Below are 24,004 nucleotides of genomic sequence, written 5' to 3'. Positions count from 1 at the left end.
ACATCATTAGACAAGATACAGACTGAAGCCTTCCAAGACAACAGTCCCCAAATTAAAGGACCTCTAACTAGGACTCACATTCTAAAGTACCAAAATACTTTCTAATACTGTTTCCTGGGGAACAATTCTGCAGTGTAGCTAGACTTTGGGAGAGACTCTCTCAAATAACAACAGTAATTCAACAGCATTCTATTCAAATGTTAAATTACATCTCTTTGTGTGTTTATGAGGAGGTGTGCATAGGGAGGGGGAAATCTTGCCCAGTGAACATGAGTCCCTGGGTCCTATCTTTAGCACTGCAAAGAAAAAAATAAATAAATTAAAAGGAAAGTGCTGCCATGATCATCCAAGCCAAAGTAACCTAGAAAGAATCCTTGATTCAGATCTCATGTTATTACTGGATCAAAGAATAATAGAAAACTAATTGCTTATACATCATATACATATTATATTGTTTACACATCAAGGACAGAGCACAACTTATAGTGTCCTTACTATAAGGGATAGTGGCTGGGATTATACATGGATAGTTATACACCATTAGACAAGATACAGACTGAAGCCTTCCAAGGCAACATTCCCCAAATTAAAGGACCTCCAACTAGGACTCACATCCTAAAGTACCAAAATACTTTCCAATACTGTTTCCCGGGCAACAATTCTGCAGTGTAGCTAGACTTTGGGAGAGACCCCAAATGTAGGTATACATTAGTTAAACATACATATAATTGCTTATGTATGGAGGGGGTAGTGTGTGGAGATATCTATAGAAGCCATTGCAGAGCCTGGGCAGATATTGATGGGATTGTCAGAGACAGGGAGGAGATTTAATAGCCAACATCAAATTTGCAGTGAATGCTGAGATAGAATGGTGTGGATGGATAGATTTATTTTTGAAATGGTGTGGTCTGAAGTGTCTCAATTGAATGTGACAAGCTCTCTTTCCCCTTACACCTTCATCCTTTCCTCATTTTGTCCATACTTCAACTTGTTTGATCTAAGTCTAAGCTCCAGCTGCCCCATTTAACAAGCTTTCGTAAGACTAACAAGGAAAGTCAGTGTCTGGATTCAGGGTCCTGTCTTCTAGTCTTCATTGTCCTTCTAAGTTTGTTCATATACACAGAAGACAAATGGCTATCTCCAGCTAAGGAGACCATCTAGCCGATTATTCAAGTAAGAATCCCATACTCTAGGAAGGACACTATAAGTTATCCTCTGTCCTTGAACCATGCAGAATGTTTGATCTCCATAGTTAGGAATATGCCAGGTCTTGAAATTGTCCTAGAAGGAACTTCTGAGAAGAGTAGGGCTCCTAATATGAGTAATGCATAGTAATGAGATCACGGGTGTAGTCATGTAACAGCAGCAGTAGATTTTAAGGCTCCATGAGGACTGCACATCTTCTGGGATGACAGTTCATCAAGACTGCACATGTTCTGTGTTAACAGGCTTCCTGAGGAAGTTCCAAAGTCTAGGTGATGGAAGAAGGGATGTGGGGAAGAAGGCCTGGGCAGGTCTGAGACATATCCATACTAAAGCTGTTTAGAAGATAAGATGCAATGTATAGAGAGCACACTCAATTGTCCAGAGTTACTCTACAGTAGGAAATGGATAGCCCCTGTATTTTGTATATTGATGAATGGGAAGACATGTGAGATTATGAAGCAGAAAGAATGCTATTTTAGATGCCTGTCAATCTTTTATCTTTATACTTATGTACGAAATGATGAGAAGATAAACAAATAATAACATCCAAATTGTGATGCCGAGGAGCTCATGATGTCTGAGTTTGAGTGACAGGCTTAGACCAGTGCCAGAGAGAAATCATGAATATTTTTGTTTATTTTTCATAAAGCTTCTCTTATAGGAAAGGTGAACAGTTGGTTGTTAATATTATTTTTAAAAACTTGTACTGTATCTTGGTGTTGTCTTGGAAATGCTGTGTGTAGGAACCATTGACATCATCTTGTGTTTGCACTGCCTTCCCCTCACCCTAAAGTTCCATTATTTTTCTTAAGTTGACCATCAAGATGTTTGTCCTTCCAGTTTGTAGTTTTCAAATACCCAACTTCTGCAGACAAAACTGTTGTCTTGAAGCACTTCTAAAGTAATAGAACATCTGAAGAAGGTATCTGAATGGGACTGAGAGCCACTTCACTGTCAAAAAGAGAAAACCATCCCACACGATGTGATCTTTAGACTTTGAAAGCATACATTTGGTAAACACAGATAACACTGCCAAATGTTATCTTTGCACTTTTAGTTTATGATAGAGAATATTTCTTAAGAAGTAATACATACACAGGTAGCTAGTTTTCCTTCTATGCCACACATTATGTTGTCTTTAAAGCTCTTGTTTTACGAGTGTATTTATTTATGTATTGATTGATTGATTGATTATTGACTCATTTACATATTTTGTGTGGATGTATATATGCATCAACATTCTTGCCATGCTGGTGACAGGGCATGGGAGTGGGAGTATATGCATATCAGAGAACAACTCATTGTTGTCAATTCTTTCCTTATGCTACGTGGGTACCAAGGATCAATCTAGGCAACCTGGTTGACAAGCATCTTTACCCACTGAACCATCTCATAGTCCATAAGTCATTATTTTCAAGGTTATGAATTTACCCACTTTGAAGCCAAAAGTACTTTGAAAGAATATTTTTGGTTGTATCATATATATCTAACTATCTAGCATACTGTACATGTCTAATAAAAAAACAAACCATTTAAAAAAGGCTATATCATTTTTCTTGTTGCCATGACACAGTAATTTACAGAAATTCTTATTAGAGAAATGGTACAGACTGGGAGCACACAGCTTGCTCCGGTGGCACAAAGCTTAGGTTCCAGTCGTGAGGCCTCTGGAGGGAGCCCTCAGATCTCTCCGCTTTCGGATCCAGATTAGCCTGGGCAGCAACACCACATCTCCAGGTCCTGCAAGAGGCAAGAGGGGCTTCCTGAAGGCCGGCTGGGCGGAGTCAGTGTGCTTTGGGGAATCCAGCAGGAGCCTTCAGGTGTCTGCTTCTGGATATGAACAGCCTGGCCCACAGCACTCGATCCCCAGGAAGTGCAGGAGACCTGGTGTGCACCCAGAGGCACACTGGGAGTGCACAGCTTGCTCCAGTGGCACAAAGCTTAGGTTCCAGTCCTGAGGCCTCTTGTGGGAGGCCTCAGATCTCTCTGCTTCCAGATCCAGATCAGCCTGGGCAGCAACTCCACATCTCCAGGTCCTGCAAGAGGCAAGAGGGGCTTCCTGGAGGCCAGATGGGAGGAGTCAGTGTGCTCTCGTGAATCCAGCAGGCCCCAGCGGAAGCCTTCAGGTGTCTACTTCTGGATCTGAACAGCCTGGGCAACAGCACCCTGTCTCCAGGCAGTACAGGAGGTAAGCTGTGCACCAGAGGCCATCTGGGAAGAGGCAGCTTGCACTGGTGAGTCCAGCATTGACAACACCAATTAACAGCAGTGAGAACTAGATGGCAAAAGGCAAATGAAGGAACATCACTAACAGAAATCAAGACAATATGGCAACATCTGAACCCAATACTCCTTTAACAGCATGTCCTCGATACACCATCACACCAGTAAAACAAGATTCGGATTTAAAATCACTGGTCATGATGCTGGTACAGGAACACATGAAGGACATACTTAAATAAATTCAGGAGAAAATGGATCAAAAGTTAGAAGCCCTTGCAAGGGAAACACAAAAATCATTGAAAGAAATTCAGGAGAATACAAAAGCCAATAAGGAGGAAACACAAAAAACACTTGAAGAAATACAGGAGAACTTTGGTCAACAGGCTGAGGTCATGAAAGAGGAAACACAAAAATCTCTTAAAGAATTACAGGAAAGCACAAACAAGCAAGTGAAGGAGCTAAGCAAAACCATCCAGGATCTAAAATCAGAAGTAGAAACAACTAAGAAAACTCAAAGGGAGACAACTTTGGAGATAGAAAGCCTTGGGAAGAAATCAGGGGACATTGATGCAAATATCAACAACAGAATACAAGAGATAGAAGAAAGAATCTCAGATGCTGAAGATACCATAGAAGCCATGGACTCAACAGTTAAAGAAAATGCAAAATGCAAAAAGCTTGTAACCCAAAATATCCAGGAAATCCAGGACACAATGAGAAGACCAAACCTAAGGATTATAGGCATAGATGAGAGTGAAGATTTACAACTTAAAGGGCCACCAAATATCTTCGATAAAATTATGGAAGAAAACTTCCCTAACCTAAAGAGAGAGATGCCCATGAATATACAAGAAGCCTACAGAACTCCAAACAGACTGGACCAGAACAGAAATACCTCCCATCACATAATAATCAAAACACCAAATGTACTAAAGAAAGAAAGAATATTAAAGGCAGTAGGCCAAGTAACATATAAAAGAAGACCTATCAGAATCACAGCAGACTTTTCACCTGAGACTATGAAGGCTAGAAGATCCTGGGCAGATCTCATGCAGACTCTAAGAGAACACAAATGCCAGCCAAAACTACTATACTCAGCAAAACTCTCAATCACCATAGATGGAGAAAGTAATATATTCCATGACAAAACCAAGTTTACCCAATATCTATCCACAAACCCAGCCCTACAAAGGATAATAGGAGGAAAACACCAATACAAGGAAGGAAACTTCACTCTGGAAAAAGCAAGATAGTAACCTTTCATCAAACCCAAAAGAAGATAACCAATCAAATTTAAAAAATAACGTCAAAAATGACAGGAAGTAACAAGCACTATTCTTTAATATCTCTTAACATCAATGGACTCAATGCCCCAATAAAAAGACATAGACTAACTGACTGGATATGTAAACAGGACCCTACTCTTTCCTGCATACAGGAAACACACCTCAGGGTCAAAGACAAACACTACCTTAGAGTAAAAGGCTGGAAGACAATTTTACAAGCAAATGGTCTCAGGAAACAAGATGGAGTAGCCATTTTAATATCAGATAAAATTGACTTTCAACCCAAAGTCATCAAAAGAGACTCTGAGGGACACTTCTTGCTGGTCAAAAGAAAAATACAAGAAGAAATCTCAATCCTGAACATCTATGCTCCAAATGCAAGGACACCCTCATTCATGAAAGAAACTTTATTAAAGCTCAAAGCACACATTGCACCTAACACAATAATTGTGGGTGACTTCAACACTGCACTTTCCTCAATGGACCGAGCAGGAAAACAGAAACTAAACAGGGACACAATGAAACTAATTGTAGCTTTGGACCAATTAGGTTTAAAAGATATATATAGAACATTCTATCCTAAAGCAAAAGAATATACCTTTTTCTCAGCACCTCATGGTACCTTCTCCAAAAATCGACCATATAATTGGTCACAAGACAGACCTCAACAAAATAAGAAGATCGAACTAATCCCATGCCTCCTATCAGATAACTATAGAGTAAAAGTGGTCTTCAATAGCAACAAAAACAACAGAAAACCCACATACATGTGGAAACTGAACAATATTCTACTCAATAATACCTTGGTCAAGGAAGAAATAAAGAAAGAAATTAAAGACTTTTTAGAACATAATGAAAATGAAAACACAACATACCCAAATCTATGGGACACAATGAAAGCAGTGCTAAGAGGAAAACTCATAGCCCTGAGTGCCTCCAAAAAGAAAATGGAGAGAGCATACACTACCAGCTTAATGACACACCTGAAAGTCCTGGAACAAAAAGAAGCTATTTCACCCAGGAGGAGTAGAAGGCAGGAAATCATCAAATTCAGGGCTGAAATCAATCAAGTAGAAACAAAGAGAACCATATAAAGAATCAACAAAACCAGGAGCTCATTCTTTGAGAAAATCAACAAGATAGATAAACCCTTAGCCAGACTAACCAAAGGACACAGAGACAGTATCCAGATTAACAAACTTAGAAAGGAAAAGGGAGATATAACAACAGAAACTGAGGAAATTAAAAAAATCATTAGATCCTACTACAAAAGCCTATACTCAACACAACTGGAGAATCTGGAGGAAATGGACGGTTTCCTAGACAGATATCCGACACCAAAACTAAATCAGGATCAAATAGATCAATTAAACTGTCCCATAACACCTGAAGAAATAAAAAGGGTCATAGGAAGGCTCCCAACCAAAAAAAGCATGGGACCAGATGGCTTCAGTGCAGAGTTCTATCAGACCTTCACAGAAGACCTAACACCAATACTCTTCAAACTATTCCACAAAATAGGAATAGACAGAACTCTACCCAACTTGTTCTATGAAGCCACAATTACGCTGATACCAAAACCACACAAAGATCCAACAAAGAAAGAGAACTTCAGGCCAATTTCTCTTATGAATATTGATGCAAAAATACTTAATAAAATTCTTGCCAACTGAATCCAAGAACACATCAAAACGATCATCCACCATGATCAAGTAGGCTTCATTCCAGAGATGCAGGGATGGTTCAATATAAGGAAATCCATCAATGCTATCCACTACATAAACAAACTCAAAGAAAAAACAATATGATAATCTCATTAAATGCAGAAAAAGCATTTGACAAAATCCAGCATCCTTTCATGCTAAAAGTATTGGAAAGAACAGGAATTCAAGGCCCATACCTAAACATAGTTAAAGTAATATACAGTAAACCAGTAGTCAACATCAAACTAAATGGACAGAAACTTGAAGCAATCCCACTAAAATCAGGGACTAGACAAGGCTATCCTCTCTCTCCATATCTTTTCAATATAGTACTTGAAGTTCTAGCTAGAGCAATTAGATAACATAAGGAGGTCAAGGGGAAACAAATTGGAAAGGAAGAAGTCTAATTATCACTATTTGCAGATGACATGATAGTCTACTTAAGTGACCTGAAAACCTCCACCAGAGAACTCCTACAGCTGATAAACAACTTCAGCAAAGTGGCTGGTTATAAAATCAACTCAAGCAAATCAATTGCCTTCCTATACTCAAAGGATAAGCAGACTGAGAAAGAAGTTAGGGAAATGACACCCTTCAAAATAGCCACAAACAATATAAAGTATCTTGGTGTGACTCTAACCAAACAAGTGAAAGATCTATATGACAAGAACTTCAGGTCTCTGAAGAAGGAAATCGAAGAAGACCTCAGAAAATGGAAAAATCTGCCATGCTCGTGGATTGGCAGGATTAATATAGTTAAAATGGCCATCTTGCCAAGAGCAATCTACAGATTCAATGCAATCCCCATCAAAATCCCAACTCAATTCTTCACAGAGTTAGAAAAAGCAATTCTCAAATTCATCTGGAATAACAAAAAACCCAGGATAGCTAAAACTATTCTCAACAACAAAAGAAATTCTGGTGGAATCAGTATCCCTGACTTCAAGCAATACTACAGAGCAATAGTGTTAAAATCTGCATGGTATTGGCACAGTGATAGACAAGTGGACCAATGGAATAGAACTGAAGATCCAGAAATGAATCTACACACCTATGTTCACTTGATCTTCGACAAAGGAGCCAAAAACATCCAGTGGAAAAAAGATAGCGTTTTCAACAAATGGTGCTGGATTAATTGGAGGTCAGCATGCAGAAGAATGCGAATTGATCCATTCTTATCTCCATGTACTAAACTTCACTCCAAGTGGATCAAGGACCTCCATGTACAACCAGACACACTGAAACTAATAGAAAAGAAACTGGGGAAGACCCTTGAGGACATGGGCACAGGGGAAAAGTTCCTGAACAGATCACCAAAAGCTTATGCTCTAAGATCAAGAATTGACAAATGGGACCTCATAAAATTACAAAGTTTCTGTAAGGCAAAGGACACTGTTAAAAGGACAAAACGGCAACCATCAAATTGGAAAAGGATATTCACCAACCCCACATCTGATAGAGGGCTAATATCCAATATATACAAAGAATTCAAGAAGTTAGACCCCAGGAAACCAAATAACCCTATTAACAAATGGGGTACAGATCTAAACAAAGAATTTTCACCTGAAGAAATTTGGATGGCTGAGAGGCACCTTAAGAAGTGCTCAACATCATTAGTCATTAGGGAAATGCAGATCAAAACAACCCTGAGATTTCACCTTACAGCAGTCAGAATGGCTAAGGTCAAAAACTCAGGAGACAGCAGGTGTTGGTGAGGATGTGGAGAAAGAGGAACACTCCTCCACTGCTGGTGGGGCTGTAAGATGGTACAACCACTTTGGAAATCAGTCTGGAGGTTCTTCAGAAAACTGGACATGAGACTTCCAGAGGACCCTGCTATACCTCTCCTGGGCATATACCCAAAGGATTCCCCGGCATGCAATAAAGACACATGCTCCATTATGTTCATAGCAGCCTTATTTATAATAGCCAGAAGCTGGAAAGAACCCAGATGCCCCTCAAAGGAGGAATGGATACAGAAAATGCGGTATATTTACACAATGGAATACTACTCAGCAATTAGAAACAATGAATTCACAAAATTTTTAGGCAAATGATTTGATCTAGAAAATATCATCCTAAGTCAGGTAACCCAATCACAAAAGAATACACATGGAATGCAATCTCTGATAAGTTGATATTAATTAGCCCAGAAGCCCTGAATACTCAAGGCACAAATCGCATAACAAATGACTCTCCCATGAAGAAGTATGGAGAGGGTCCTGATCCTGGAAAGGATTGATCTAGCATTGGAAGGGAATATAAGGACAGAGAAAAAAGAGGGAGGTGATTGGAGAAGGGATGGAGAGAAGAAGGTTTATGGGACATATGGGGAGAGGGGATCCAGGAAAGGGGAAATTATTTGGAATGTTAACAAAGAATATAGAAAATAAAAATATTAAAAAAGAGAGAGAGAGAAATGGTATATTTTGGTTCTGACTTGGGATTTCTATTGCTGTGATAAAATATCATGATATAAAGAAACTTGGGGAGGAAAGGATTTATTTTAGCTTACAACTTTTGAGTCATAACCTAACAGTAAGGGACATCATGGCAGGACATCAAACAGGGCAAGAACTCGGAGGCAGGACCTGATGCAGAGGTCATGGAAGAGTGCTGCCTATGGCTTGTTCATCCTGATTTCTTTTTTTTTTTTTTTTAACATTTTATTTTTTTTTATTATTCGATATAATTTATTTACATTTCAAATGATTTCCCATCTTCTAGCCCCCCCACTCCCCGAAAGTCCCGCAAGCCCCCTTCTAAGACTACCTTCCCAGGTATGGCGCCACCTACAGTGAGCTGGATCCCTCCACGCCAATCATTACTCAAGAAAATGCACTATGGGTTTGGTTTGTCCACAGGCCAATCTGGTGTGGGCATTTGTTTAAAAATTGAGATTCCCTCTTCTAGAAGGACTCTAGCTTATGTCAAGCTACCTCTCATGGGCTCACAATTACAAGTTACCATGGCAAGGAAGTCTTGGTGGAGTTTATGACAACATGGAGATGCAGTAATGTGAGTGTGGGACTCTTTGCTCACATTTGATGGGTGAGAAACCCTTAAACTTTGGGTGGGAGTCAACCTCTGGCCTTTCACCCTAATGACTGCTACAAAGGTGCTGAGTTTAAAATGTTCAGTGTCACAAAATGGTGCTCTTAAAACACCATGTGAACATGTCTGGATACCCCCCCCCCTTTTTTTTTTTGTTTTTTGGATTTGGTTTTTTTGAGACAGAGTTTCTCTGTATAGCTCTGGCTGTCCTGGAACTTACTCTGTAGACCAGGCTGGCCTCGAACTCAGAAATCTACCTGCCTCTGCCTCCCAGATTGCTGGGATTACAGGTGTGCACCACCACCGCCCAACTTATCCCCTATTTTTTAAATAAGTGCTTATTTTTTTTTAATGTGCATTGGTGTTCTGCCTGCAGGTATAACTCTGTGAGGATGTGGGATTCTCCTGTTACTTACAATTGTGAGCTTACATGTGAGTGCTTGTACTTGAATCTGGGTCCTCTGGATGAACAATCGGTGCTCTAACAGATAATCACTGAGCTATCTTTCTAGTCCATGATATGCCACATTTAAACCTTATGAAATATCACAAGTATTTTCTGACCCAGAAGAAGTTTGCTAGTCTTTCTATTCAATGTAGATATAATAATGTAGAGGTTACATAGGCATAGCAGCTGATATAATAAAATAATAGGAATAAATAAATGTTTGCTAAAAGTTAACTACTACCTGTGTTTGACTGACTGTAAAAATATCTAGAGAAAGAAGAAGATAAAATCCCTAGTAAGGAACATGTTTAAGCCTATATTATGACCATTCCTGTCTTTTGCTATAATCTGAATTACTGACATGCAGAATGTAAAGGTCCTAAGCTTTTAATTAGAGCAAATAAGCTTGTAATTTGGGTACCAAGAAAAGATAAAACAGATGAGTGTGATAAAAAAAAGTTCATAACAACCAGTTTAGAGACATGTCTGAACAGTAAAAATAAAACTGAAATAAAACAAAAGCCAAAAAAAAATCACATTATTTCCCTAACCTTCATCTAAATAAAAGAGGATAGTCATCTGTTTTTTGTTTGTTTGTTTGTTTGTTTGTTTTGTTTTTTTTCTAGGATGATGTGAATAGGAAAGTACAGACCTCTTTAGACATTACAATTGGGTGAAATAAAACCATCCTTCTGATAAAACTAAGAACATGATTAACTAGCATTAAAACTTCTGTGAAGCCCTTATAAAATAAACAATTGTCCAGTTTCTGGGTTTGCTGATCCTCAGGAGATTGTTGGAGTTTATTCTCCTTGACTCAAGTTTGAATTAAACAATGATAGAAAAACCAATGAACTACAAGAAGACACAGTCAAGAAACTACAGCTACACATTACCAATGAACTACAGAATCTACAAGGGACTTGCAAGACTCTGTTATACTACTACTCTACATGTTTTCATTTATGGTAGGTGAAGTTTGCTAGTATTTTTACTTAGTAAATACTGATACTTACTGAGTAAATATTAGTAAAAAATAGTATTTACTAATTCAGTAAATGCTGATATTTAATAGAAAAAATATGTAATTTAAAACAAATCCCTTCCACTCTAGCTGTGTCACTACCCTGAAGAATATACTCAGTGGATCCATAGAGATATAACTTTAAGATCATTTTTATATGGAAAATCTTAGCCAGTGATACAAGAAGAGGGAGAACTGAGTCTTCATAAATTTCACAGTGCTAATCCAAAACAGAAAATTGATATAGACAAAAGCATAGAGAACATTTAATATAGGAAATAATTATCTTTATTTTATCTATATTCTTATCATCATTGGGTATTTCTGTAGTTTCTGAAATAGCTTCTTACAGAAATGAAAAATAAAAGTCTTATCAGTAGGCAACACATATTTTATGTGCATCTATGTGCCACATGGAAGGAAAATTTGCTTCCTAGAGCTCTAAGCGCCAATAAGATCAATTTTTACCATTGTCTTAGTTACTGTTTCATTGCTGTGAAGAGACACCAAGACAAAGGTTATTTATTGCAAAAGACATTTAAATGGGGTCCTCAACTAACTTTAATTAATTGATACATTTTCTGACAGCTCATACATGATCATCATTGCAGGAAATGTGGTGGTTGGCAGGCAGGCAGGTATAGTGCTAGAGAAGTAGTTAAGAGTTTACATCTCAGCCACACATCCATGGAAGAGAAATAGAGGGACAGACTGGATGTGGTACGGGCTTTTGAAACCTCAAAGCCCACCCCTGGAGCCAAGGTGACACCTCCATATCCTTTCTACACTGTCCACCAACCTGGTACCAAATATTTAAATATGGTCCCCAATGGGGACCATTTCCCTTCAAAACATCAGTCTTCTTTACGTATTATGGGATTTCTGGCTTTGGCACCTTAGTCTTCAAAATTTCCCAGCATACAAGAAATCATACTTCATTTGAACTTCTGTGATTCATCTTAGTTTTGTTGTCATCATATTTTGCTTTTGTTTTCTAAAGAGTAATGTTGTATATATATCAAAAGATACAACCATGACATAAATTCAGCTTCCATCAGAATTTGGAGGATCTGATATCTGTCTAAAACGAGGGGCCAGGTGGCACCCACACATTACTCACATTACCAGCACAGGTGATGATAGCTATTTTCCTGAGCATACTGTGCCCAAGTCACTGAAGCAGTGTGACCCATAATACACAGGTCAAATTGTCTCGTATCTATAGAGAGCCTCAATTCATAGAAGCCACCGTGTATTCCACAAGACCAAAAGAGCTTTGATCCCTTTCTGCAACAAACAACTTTTAATGTGTAGGAACAGACCTCAGTGTGTTTGCTTTGTTTCCTTTATTACTTGCTATTTCTGAGGCTCTGCTCACACTGTTACTGCAAGTCTTCTCAGTTACAGGAGAAATCTGAAGTTATATTAAACCATTCTTTCCCTTTTGGAAAGGTAATATTATTTTGAACTACATTTTTGTTTACAGTAGCTACACATCCCCAAGGATGCATTAGTTCACAGAAGACTAGCAAGCCTGCATGCGGACTTCTTTGTAGGTAGCCCCTTGAGACTAATATGACATGTGACCATGATTTATAACAAGATATACAAGTAGTTAGTGAGCTGGAGGGAAGAAAAGAGGTATATGACAAAATTATACCCTTAGAGAATGTGCAATTTACTAGAGAAGGCACAAAACAAAGAATTACAATGTGAAGCAAAAGAGATGTCTTCTTCAGGTAATGTACAGAACTGAAACTTAAAGGTTCCAGCTATCTAAAATAGTCGTGTCACAGGAGTGTGGATGTGGCCATCAACTTTAGGAAAATAACGAAATAAAGGTCTGGTCTGAGATGGAGAAATCTGAGAAGTGGTTTTTTGAGGGAAAGGCTTCTGCTCTGTTCTTTTCCAAATTCCTCTGCTCACTCAACTAAAATTGAGGAACCAGGATGCCTCCTGTATCCACATGAGCAGAGAGCTTGTCAGATTTATATAATCAAGTGGGCTACTTGCATCTGGTCCCACTAATCAGCTATGAATGAATAAGGCAGTTCAATCCACAATGAGAGACTACCTGCACATTACAAGCATGACTAACCTTCCTCAGAGAGGAAATATTAAAATTCACCTGTGTGGACACAGGAATGGGCCAAACTAGTTAGTGAGTTTCTTTTAGTGAATTTTGAGTCCTATAAGAAAAATAGCATGCCTAAATGTAGGTCCATTCTGGTCTAGCTACTCACTAACTTCATTGTGCAAAGACCGAGTAAAATTAGAAATAAATAAGACAATATTGAAGAGATTGCTACTCAAATCATTTACATGTAGAAAAATATTTTTTCCAAGAGTGAACTAATTATGTTCAGAAATTATTACTAAACTCAATAATTATTATTAACTAAACGTTAAATACATAAGGTACATATGACTATTCATGACTGTCATCCTAGCTCTCAGGATAGAGTCAAAGAATTTCTGTGACTTCCAAATAGCTTGGACCCTGTCTAAAAACAACAGATAAATGAGCAATAAAGATAGTGCATATATATGAATGTACAGAAATTGCTTTTGTTTTATTTTAATGTTGAAAAATTCAAAGATTTAGTGGTTTCCCCAAAATACCAAAACTAATCATCACCTCCTAAGACAGCAAATTTTACAGAACAATTGTTTCACCTGACAAATGCCTTGTAGAATATATTCTAGAAACTTCTTTGCCTCCAGCCTTAGGAAAGAGCTTCATGTTTTTATGAGTGCCACCTTGCCATGCTTCTGCTTTAGACACAAATTATGTTCTTTTTAAAAAAACATGTTTGTTGACCCAAGGAAATGTCTTTCCAGTCAGAGACTACAAAGCAGATTTCAGAAACTTAACATCAGGAAAAATATCAATGCTATATAAATTTCTTTGCAGATGCAATGCATCCACTAATAAATAAATAAATAAATAAATAAATAAATAAATAAATAAATAAATAAATGCAAAGCTTTTTTAAAAATTATTTGACAAGTTAATTCTAAAGTGTATTTGGAAGAGCAAAGGGTGTGCAAAGAGAGAGCTTGTCACCAGAGATATCAGACATTGCTGTGAAACAAAAGTAATTAAGATGGACCAGGGTTTGACCAGAGAGACACAGATAGGCCAAAGAAATGGAGAAACCCCCGAGAAACTCACTTACATAGAAATCATTAATTAATGCATCAGGGCTTGGAGCTCTACACTGCAGAGCTGGGCTGCTTATCAATGATGCTGGTGCATTTAATTACCGATCCCAAATAATGGAACTGGAATCCCCAGATTGCATGCTGACAAATCTCAATTTAAGGTGGATTAAAGACTGGAATTTTTAGGTGCAGTTGTAAACTATTAAAAGACAACATGAGGGATATATTAATTATCTCAGGGTAGAACATTTTGAAAAGGTGACATAAAAGAAATAACCATAAAAGACAGGAGAATTTTACATTAACGTAAGGAATGTCTGATCATCAAAGGAACCTATTAAAACATTAATGGAGAAACCTCTAGGATGGATGTGTCTGCCCAACACAAAATGAACAAAAATTCATACAACCTTCTGAAAAATGAATCAAAAAATGACAAGCAATGAATGGATAGGCAGCCAACAACATCAGAATTTGTCAGAAGATAGCTGACGGTATCTTGGACATTATCTGAAAAAATGCTTGCTCTCATCAGTAATCAGAGAAATTAAAATTAAAATTATGGTAAGACAGAATGACAGACCCACTCGAGAGATGGACACAATGAGGTAATGGGCTTTGCTTTTTCTGAAGATGAGAACAATTCCTTCCACCCATGTTTTTCACGGTCTTGTGTTATTCTACATTTTTTCAAATTCTAATACCTCATCACTTCATCCGTCCGTCTCAGCTTTATATCAGTTCCTAATGGATTTAGCAGGAAGAAGAAATTGCTGTTCAATTTGTACAAACTCAGGAAAACATAAAAGGATTGAAATGACAATGGAGACTTCAGACCACCAGATGTCTTCGTGCACACACAGAAATAACACTGCATAAAATTGACCCCAGCCTAACTTTTATGTAGGAAAAAATTCCTTTAATCTGACACAGGTAATGATTGCTGGTTCACTTGCCACTAATCTGCTAAAAATTCAAATCAGATAATGCAAACACCACATACACTAAGGCTTTAATGAGTGCATTTCATTCAACAGAGTCCTCCCCACTGGTACCTGGCTTCTCAGAAAGTGTCCAGGCCTTTTCCTCATCAGTATAATTACCCTTTTGGAATTCGTGGACTATCTGGCTCCTTGCAGGTTTAAGGTTTCATCTCTGGGTTTTCACAGTAAAGGATTGTTTACTGCTGTAAGAACAGATTGAAGAGCTGTTATAAGCACCCCTTTCTCTATTCTCAGGGTGTCTAATAAAGCTCTTTCCAGGGCCCCAATCTCTCATCTTCTCTTTCCTTTTTCCTCTGACCCTTACTCACATGTTTTGCCTACTGTCTTGTTCACTATAGAATTCAGAAAAGATAATCAGATTAAAACTCCCACCTTTATAATATATAATCCTGAACAATACTGAAAACCCAATTCTTTATGACACATGCTCAAATATTAATAAAATATTGTAACTTATAACCTTACTTCTTAAAAATGTGCTACAGGATTCATAATGAACAACTATTTTGTTTTGGGGTTGGGTTTCTTTGTTTGCCTTTTGAGACAAGATCTCCCTATGTAGCCCTGGATATCCTGAAACTCCTTATGGAAAATAGGCTGTCCTCAAACTCACAGAGTTTTGTCTGCCTCTGCCTCCAGAGTACTACGATTAAAGGTATGTACCACTATGCCCTGGCCTCATAAGGAACAATTGATCAACCTTCCCTATATCAGAAATAGAGTCTCTAAAATTACCAGGAAATTTTTAAATAATATTTCTATTTAGTCTTTGAAAATATATTATATGCATATGATGTATATATTACACACACACACACACACACACACACACGTATGTGTGTGTGTGTGTGTGTGTGTTATTTCCCAATTGCATCCTAATATCCACCTTGGGCTACGCCCAGCACATCTCCCTACAACCTATGTCTCTGACTTTATCTCTACCTCCCTCTTTCCATCCCTTCCTTCTTCCCTCCTTCCCGCCCTCCTTCCCTCCATCTATTACTCCTCTCCTCTCCCTCTACCTCCTCTGTCTTTCAAGAACCCAATGAGTCCAATTATTGTTAGAGTTTTTTCTTTAGAATTATTAATATATTATCTCACAGGCTGGTCTGTCAGGAGATCTCCCACTGGACTGCACTGTGTCTATGCTGCTCCTATGGCTGCACATGGTGCTATCTGATAGGTTTTCCTCCCCTCTTCCCTTTATGAGTAGGTCCTTGACCCAGCCGAGATACTGTTTCCAAATGTTTATGAACTTCTATTCTTGCTGTGAGAGGGAGTTTTAAAGTGGGGAGAGTGGACTCCTTTTTAACACAGCCTTATTCATTCCCAGCTGGGAACCTAGGGGCATTTCTATTCTTCATGATAAAGATCACGGCTGAGTTTTGGCTGGATGAGGGAGGCTCTGGGCTCATTTTCTGTGAAGGTTCATGTATGAAAGAAATTCTCTCTCATGGTGGATAAAGACTCATGTTGTTCTCCTAAATACTCCCTACTAGAACTTCTAACTATCATCCAGTTCTGTTGTCTGGTTCATGTGTTATTTATTGTTAAAAGTTTATTTACAGATCTAGAACAGTTGGAAGCTTTCCTCTCAGTCCTTCAAACTACCCCTCAATAACCTCAGCATCCTAGTTAAAAGCAATGACTTCTTGTTTATAGAAGATACAGGTAAATTGTGGGAGAGTCACTTACCAAGACTAGCCATTACTGGTACCTTGATAGTTAATTAAACTGACCCATTAAACCAAGAACTCAAATTTAATGTGTGATCTTGGTGGAGGATATTGTTCCTGTCATCCAAGCAGAAGAGGGAAGCATGTTTGCATTACTCCGATCTCTAGCTTTCACCATATGGTCTTTCTGGGTATTCTGCTTTGCTATTTCCTTTATCCACAGCCAAGTGCTCTATTTTGTTTTCATTAAATATGAGTACAGCACAAAACATGTATCAAGTGTACAAAAGTATAAAAAAGCAAATAAATCGTTTTGAAATTTCATCTTTCTAAAGCAATTGCTATCTCCATTTCATGTCTCTGTAATAAAAATACAAAGGTTTAAATTGATATTACTTCTCTCTACATCCTGAAAATGTAAATTGACTAATTTTTAAAATAATAATATTTCCATGAATGCTTATATACTGTTTCTTAATTCTAGTATTGTTCTTTGAGCATTGTTCATTGGGTTATGATGCATATAGTTTTATTTTCTTGTGTGTGTTCACATATGAACATATATATATATATATATATATATATATATATATATATATATATATATATATATATGAATATATGTGACACCATGAGTGTACCACATCATGCTGTAGCTCAAGGAAACTAGAAGAAGAAAGATCTGCCATAGAACTGGAGTTAAAGATGGTTATATGGTAGCATTCAGGTGCTGGGAAGTGAACACAGGTCCTCAGAAAGAACAGGAATAAAATTCTTAACTGATAAACCATCTCTCCATCCCCTCTCTCTGCATTTCTCCCTCTTTCTCGAGAACTTACCTCCCCCTCTCTTTCTCCCCTTCCTTCCTACCTTCTTCCCTTCCTACCTTCCTTTTTTCTGTCCTTCCATCCTTCCTTCCTTGGCTTGAGAGTACTCTTAATAACACATAACCTGCTTCCCCATGTACCCACATCACCTAATTAAACATAAAAAATTACCCTATTTGCTTATCTCTTTTCTTTATTGACACGTAGAACTACATACTTCTTCATACATATATTAGCCACTTCCTTCATTTGAGGGCTTGTCATTCCCACTGATATTTTCAGGGAGTCATCTACTTCTTTGTTGTGAATCAATACAGTGCATGTTTTTATGATATTTAAAGCTTATACATATATAGAGAGGTAGATACAGATACTCTGTTTTTATTCACTTGATATATGTCAATATAAGTAAGTGAAATTTATTCATTTGGGGTATTATACAGTATTATCCTGTATGAATACACATTGAGTTTTCAACTCCTCTTTCAAGGAAGATTCTTATTAACCTTTTGTTTTCCTAGAGTATCCACCAGAAACCTAATTTTTCAAGTCAAGCGTTATTGCTGCAAGTAGCCGAGATTGTGAACTTTGGCCTCAGATTAACAAATGAAGAAGTTTGGCTGAGCCTTAATTGTTAAGTTCATTTGAAGACTTAATAAGACTCTTTGTGACTTATATTTTCATTGTAAAGTGGTAATAATAATATTAATAATAATATCTATCTCATACAGATATTGAGAAAAGTATTAGTTTTAGAAGATTAGCATGCTTCTTTTATGGAAATGGATGTCATAATTTCTTTCACAGGAAGAACACTCTGCTGAGATCTCTGGGTGTTCATCCTGAGTTCTTAGGCACTCTTTCCTTGTCCAGTCTTTTCTTCACAGACGCCACATGGTTTTACATCTGCCTTCTGTTTTTGTTTCAACTTTTTTTCCCATGCCTGTTTTGTTTACTATTTTATAAAAAAATTGTCCCACTTTCTATTGCCTCCAAACAATCTTCATTATAGTTTCACTTCACTCTTCTGTGACAGGTGGACTGTTAGTTGCCGCCTTCCCTTAGGCAAAAGAATTCTCATCTATCTCATCATGTGTCCACATTGTGTAGCTTAGATCCGCTGGCTATTGTGTCAGCCTCCATGTGTTTCCCTAGCTTCATCTTTCTTTCCTACCAGAGACTAGACTCTTTCATGGTTACAACAAGCTATAATCTTTTTACCATCTGCTGTCACCTCTTCAGAGTGCTGTCCTCTGATTTTTCCCAATAAAGTCCATCTTTTGTTTTTCAATTAAAGTGTTTATTGGAGAGTTTTACAGATGAGTAAAGTATTAATAAAATTTCAGTCCTCCCTCTCCTCTAACTCCTCCTTAAATTATTAGCCTCCTCTTCAACTAATACACACACACACACACACACACACACACACACACTTTAAAGAAATTTTAATCCAGCCAAACTGCTGCTCTGGCAAGGGATCACAGTCTATGATCTGTGTAATCAGGCTAGGATGACCCCACTTTGATGCCTCTGGATGGAATATAGACATGCCTTTAGCATATAACTTTACTCCCAAACAATAAATGTAAAGTTAGTTTGTAGAAGGAAGCCCCCATGTTTGAACATCTAATTGAGGGGCAGACAAAATGAAAAATCAGAGAAAAATTTGATAGAATCTGTCAAAGATAGGGCATTTCCAACTCTCATGGGAACAGAAAGGAAAGAACGGTGACTTAAGAGAGAAATGCAAAGACATGAGAGGAGGCAGTTTTACTGGGGCAGATTTACAGAGACAGGTTCTGGTGAAGACTGAACAAGCCAAAGAATGAGATGGAGCCAGAAGATTAGAATGGATTACTAGAGTTAGTTTGAGGCCAGGCAGAACAATTTAGTTGGAAGCTGAGATGAGTCAGTTTGAATCAGTCAGCTTGGAAAAGAGGTTTCACCAGAACAGCTGAGTTGAACTAGCCAGCCACAATTCAGAAAGAGCTAGATGTAGTTCATTAGTAAGCCTCAGAGATGACAATTGCATCCTGTGAATAAAATTTACATTCACAACACACACACACACACACACACATACACACATACATACACACACATACATACACACATATATACACACATACATACACACACATACACACACACATACATACACACACATAAACACACACACATGGGCAGGAGAGAGAGAGAGAGAGAGAGAGAGAGAGAGAGAGAGAGAGAGAGAGAGAGAGAGAGAGATTATTGAGAGTACTTGCTGTTGCTTGGATTTATGTGTTTAGGTTGACCACCTGGGATAGGCTAACATATCAAAGGTATGCCATTCCAGAGAAGACTGCTTCTCTCTCTCTCTTGGAGCTATTAATTGGCTTCAGAACTTCATTTAAGTGCTTATGAGACTTATTGGTTGACAGTTGGTATTATAGAGGTCTTGTTTGGGGAACTACATTGTTGAGACTTCATGGGTGCAGCTTCTCTTTCATACATACAGGACACTGTCTCACAGCAGATTGTTTGCTCTTCTAGATCTTAAAATCTCTGTGCTCCCTCTCCTGGATTGTCCTCTAAGCCTTAGTTGTGCAGGTACCTTGTAGATATGTCATTTGTGGTTGAGCACCTGATACTCTGTTGTTCTATGTATTTTGACAAGTTATAGATTTCTGTAATGGTCTCTGATTGCTTCAAAATGAGCTTTTTGGATGATGGATGAGAAAAATGAGTATTTATAATGCACATAGAAATTTTACTGGTTTAGGAATGTAATAGTAGTAGGTTCTCTTCTAGGGTCCATTATATCACTTGCTATAAGTAGTTGGCTAGGTTTAAAGCATCAGGCATGAATTGTCTCCTATTCAGTGAGTCTTAAATCCAATTAGACAATTGTTCATTTCCTCCAAAATCATACATGCTACTACTGCAGAATTGGGATATCCTCCAAACTTAAATACTCCTTACTCAGCAGGTAGTTGCTTATCCTTCTGCCTCCAAAGGTTCCCAGACAGAAACTGTCCTTCAGTCATATATTTTCATACATCTGTTGAATCTTTATGTCTACTCCAAAACTCCATAAGAATTGGAAACAACATTTTTGAGACAGGGTCTCACCATATTGCTTAGGTCTGCCTAAAGCTTTATTTGAGCCAGCTTCAAATCTCATCAGCTCCCTGCTTCAGCTGTTTGAGTTCTGAAATTTTAGGCATTGTCCTGCAGGAAACATTTTGTACTCGCTGACATATTTGCATAATTAGTTTATGGTAATTGAATATAGCATACAAATTTTTAACGCATAACTTGCCAAAAGGGAGCATGTATGTTAGACCTGAAATAAATTTGTTTTGTGTACAAAACAATTTGTTGGAAGTTTCCTTTGGATTGATAGCATACTTAACTTTGAAGCAGATGGATCTTGAGTTTTGTTGGTAGTCAGTAAATATAGTTTTAATTTGCCTTGCAAATCATAGCATAAACTTTTAAAAATATTTCAATCTTCTGACATACATAAAGATAAATTTTCTTTACAAAATTGGCTATATTTCCTTGTGAGTACCAATATTCCCAAAGAAAAGATAAGATGTCTTTCCATTCAAATGATTTATTCTCTATATAACAATAAAAATTTATAAGATCAAAGCAAAAAGCCAATATAGATTTAGTAGACATTTAATGAAAGCTTCTTTATGTGTTATGGCTACCAGGTAGCTAATGTTCATTTTTATTGTATGATGAAAAACACCCAGTCAGCTACTACAGGAATCCTAGGTTAGGTACAGCAGCACTGCAGAGCCATTTCCAGTTGGGGCTTCTAGAATCACTGAGAGAATTCTTAGAAAAAGTAGTTACCTCAGAGAAAGTATTACAAAACCAAACAAATGTATTTCTCAAAATTTAATTTCATATATACATAGGAAATAAAAGGCCCTGCAGATACATAGCCTTTATGGTAAATAATCCTTATTGTTGCTAATATTAGATGCTTAATAATGATTAATAACAAGTTCTGAAAATTGGCCGAGCAGACATTAAAATTAACACTGCAGGATAATAAGAATTTTTTAAAGTGTGAGTTAACAGACAAGAAAACTAATGAGAAAGCAATGTTCCGTCTTTAGTGAAAGGATTTAATGTGGGTTCGAACATATTTAAAACAGATGTACAGACTTTTAATTTCATTTTTCAGTATGTGTTTTCTACCATTATGAGTGTTGGAGGCTACAAATGCTACATTTTCATTACTCTCGTTTCTACCTTATTTTGGTTTGAGGGAGTAGAAATCCACCATGCTTGACTGGAAAAGGCAACGCTTCTGGAGAGTATGGTACACGAGCTGAGGTGAGGAACGGCCTGGAATAAGCCGCAGGGCCTCTAAAGTGTTAATCCATTATTTGATTAGATTCACATTTTCTGTCCTTCCTTCCTTCCTTCCTTCTTCCCTCCCTCCCTCCCTTCCTTCTTCCCTCCTTCCCTCCCTCCCTCCCTCCCTTCTTTCCTTCCTTCCTCCCACATTACATCCCTCTTCCTCTCTATCTCTATCATTCAATCATCTATCCATTATTTTTCCTCCTAACCCTCCTTCTCTCTAACATCTTTCTAATACACCATTTAACCGTTTTGTCATTCACCTGTAGTAGTAACTGTCTCACAGATGTCACATGATCCTGCTGATGCTCCCTGTCTGCTATCACTTATAGTAACCAGTACCCAAACATGAGTTCCTGAGCTCCTGAAATACAATGTACCCATTGCATTTTAATTGAACACATGTCTACATAGCTGCCTTGGGACGGTGGTTATGACATCTATGAACAAAATTCAGCTCTTACCTTTGGAATGTCATAGGCCAGGACCCATAGCAATGACATTCTGTACTGGACATTTAGAGAATTATCAAAACTGCAGCATGTACTATTCTTTATCAAATGCAATCTCAACAAATAAGCAAGACAATGTAAAGTCAAGTCAGATAGAGAAAATGAATGAATAAATAATCCATGATATATGCAAGCTAGCCAAAATAGTATCACTTACAAATATATCCACCAATTGTATGAAATGCAGTAGGGTTTAATCAAATGATTTATGCTCTTGATATTTATATTCTCCTATAAATTGTTATATTAGCAGGATTTAGAATGGCATTCTAGCTTAGACCTTCTAACATATGTAAATGTGTATGTGTATGTGTGTGTGTGTTGGTGGGTGTATGTGTATATGTATGTATATATATATGTGTGTGTACATTATATGTATACACATATGTATATTATATCTATATGATGTGTATGAATATGTATATGTATATGATGTATATATATATATATATATGTATATGAAAAAGCAACTGAAATTGATTGGTCTGTAAGAGCTATTGGTGTCTATGAACTAAAAATATATTTGTTTCTACTAGATTCTAGAAGACAAGATCTTCTTCTAGGGATTTTACTCATTCTCATTTTAAATATTTTGAACAAGGAAAGTAATGGGTTTCACGACTGCATTGAGTGTGTGCACATGTGTGTGGATGCTTGTGTGATTATATTTTGTTTTCATTTTCTCTGCTACAACCTTCGTCCACTAACATATTCTCTCTACAACAGACTCCTTTTGTTCTTTCTGGTTGGTTCTGCTATTTACATTCTATTATGGTGGAGGGCTGTGTGTGTGTGTGTGTGTGTTGTATGTTTATTGTTTGATATTTGCTGTTCATTTTATATTCAGATTATTAGTATCTTGTATGATACATAATTGTCAGATTTTCCTCTGTTATGCAGACTGATCTTTTACTAGGGTTATTATTTTTTTCTATATTCTTTGTTTACTTTCCAAATGCTTTCCCCTTTCCCAGTTCCCCCCTCACCATATGTCCCATAAGCCCTCTTCTCTCCACCTATTCCCCAATTACCCCCTCCCATTTCTCTGTCCTGGTACTCCCCTACAATGCTGGATAAAGCCTTTCCAGGACCAGGGTCCTCTCCTTCCTTCTTCATGGGAATCATTTGATATGCTAATTATGTCTTGAGTATTCAGAGCTTCTGGGCCAATTAATATCCACTTATCAGTGATTGCTTTCCATGTGTATTCTTTTGTGATTGGGTTACCTTACTTAGGATGATATTTTCCAGTTCCAACCATTTGCCTAAAAATTTCATGAATTCATTGTTTATAATTGCTGAGTAGTATTCCATTGTGTAAATATACCACATTTTCTGTACTCATTCCTCCATTGAGGGACATCTGGGTTCTTCCAGTTATTTATAATAGCTTCTGGGTATCATAAATAAGGCTGCTATGAACATAGTGGAGCATGTGTCCTTATTGCATGCTGGGGAATCCTCTGGGTATATGCCCAGGAGTGGTATAGCAGGGTCCTCCGGAAGTGTCATGT

The sequence above is a fragment of the Apodemus sylvaticus genome, chromosome 18 (genome assembly GCF_947179515.1).
Source record: "Apodemus sylvaticus chromosome 18, mApoSyl1.1, whole genome shotgun sequence".
NCBI classification, from domain to species: Eukaryota; Metazoa; Chordata; class Mammalia; order Rodentia; family Muridae; genus Apodemus; species Apodemus sylvaticus.
This window is presented reverse-complemented; position numbering follows the sequence as displayed.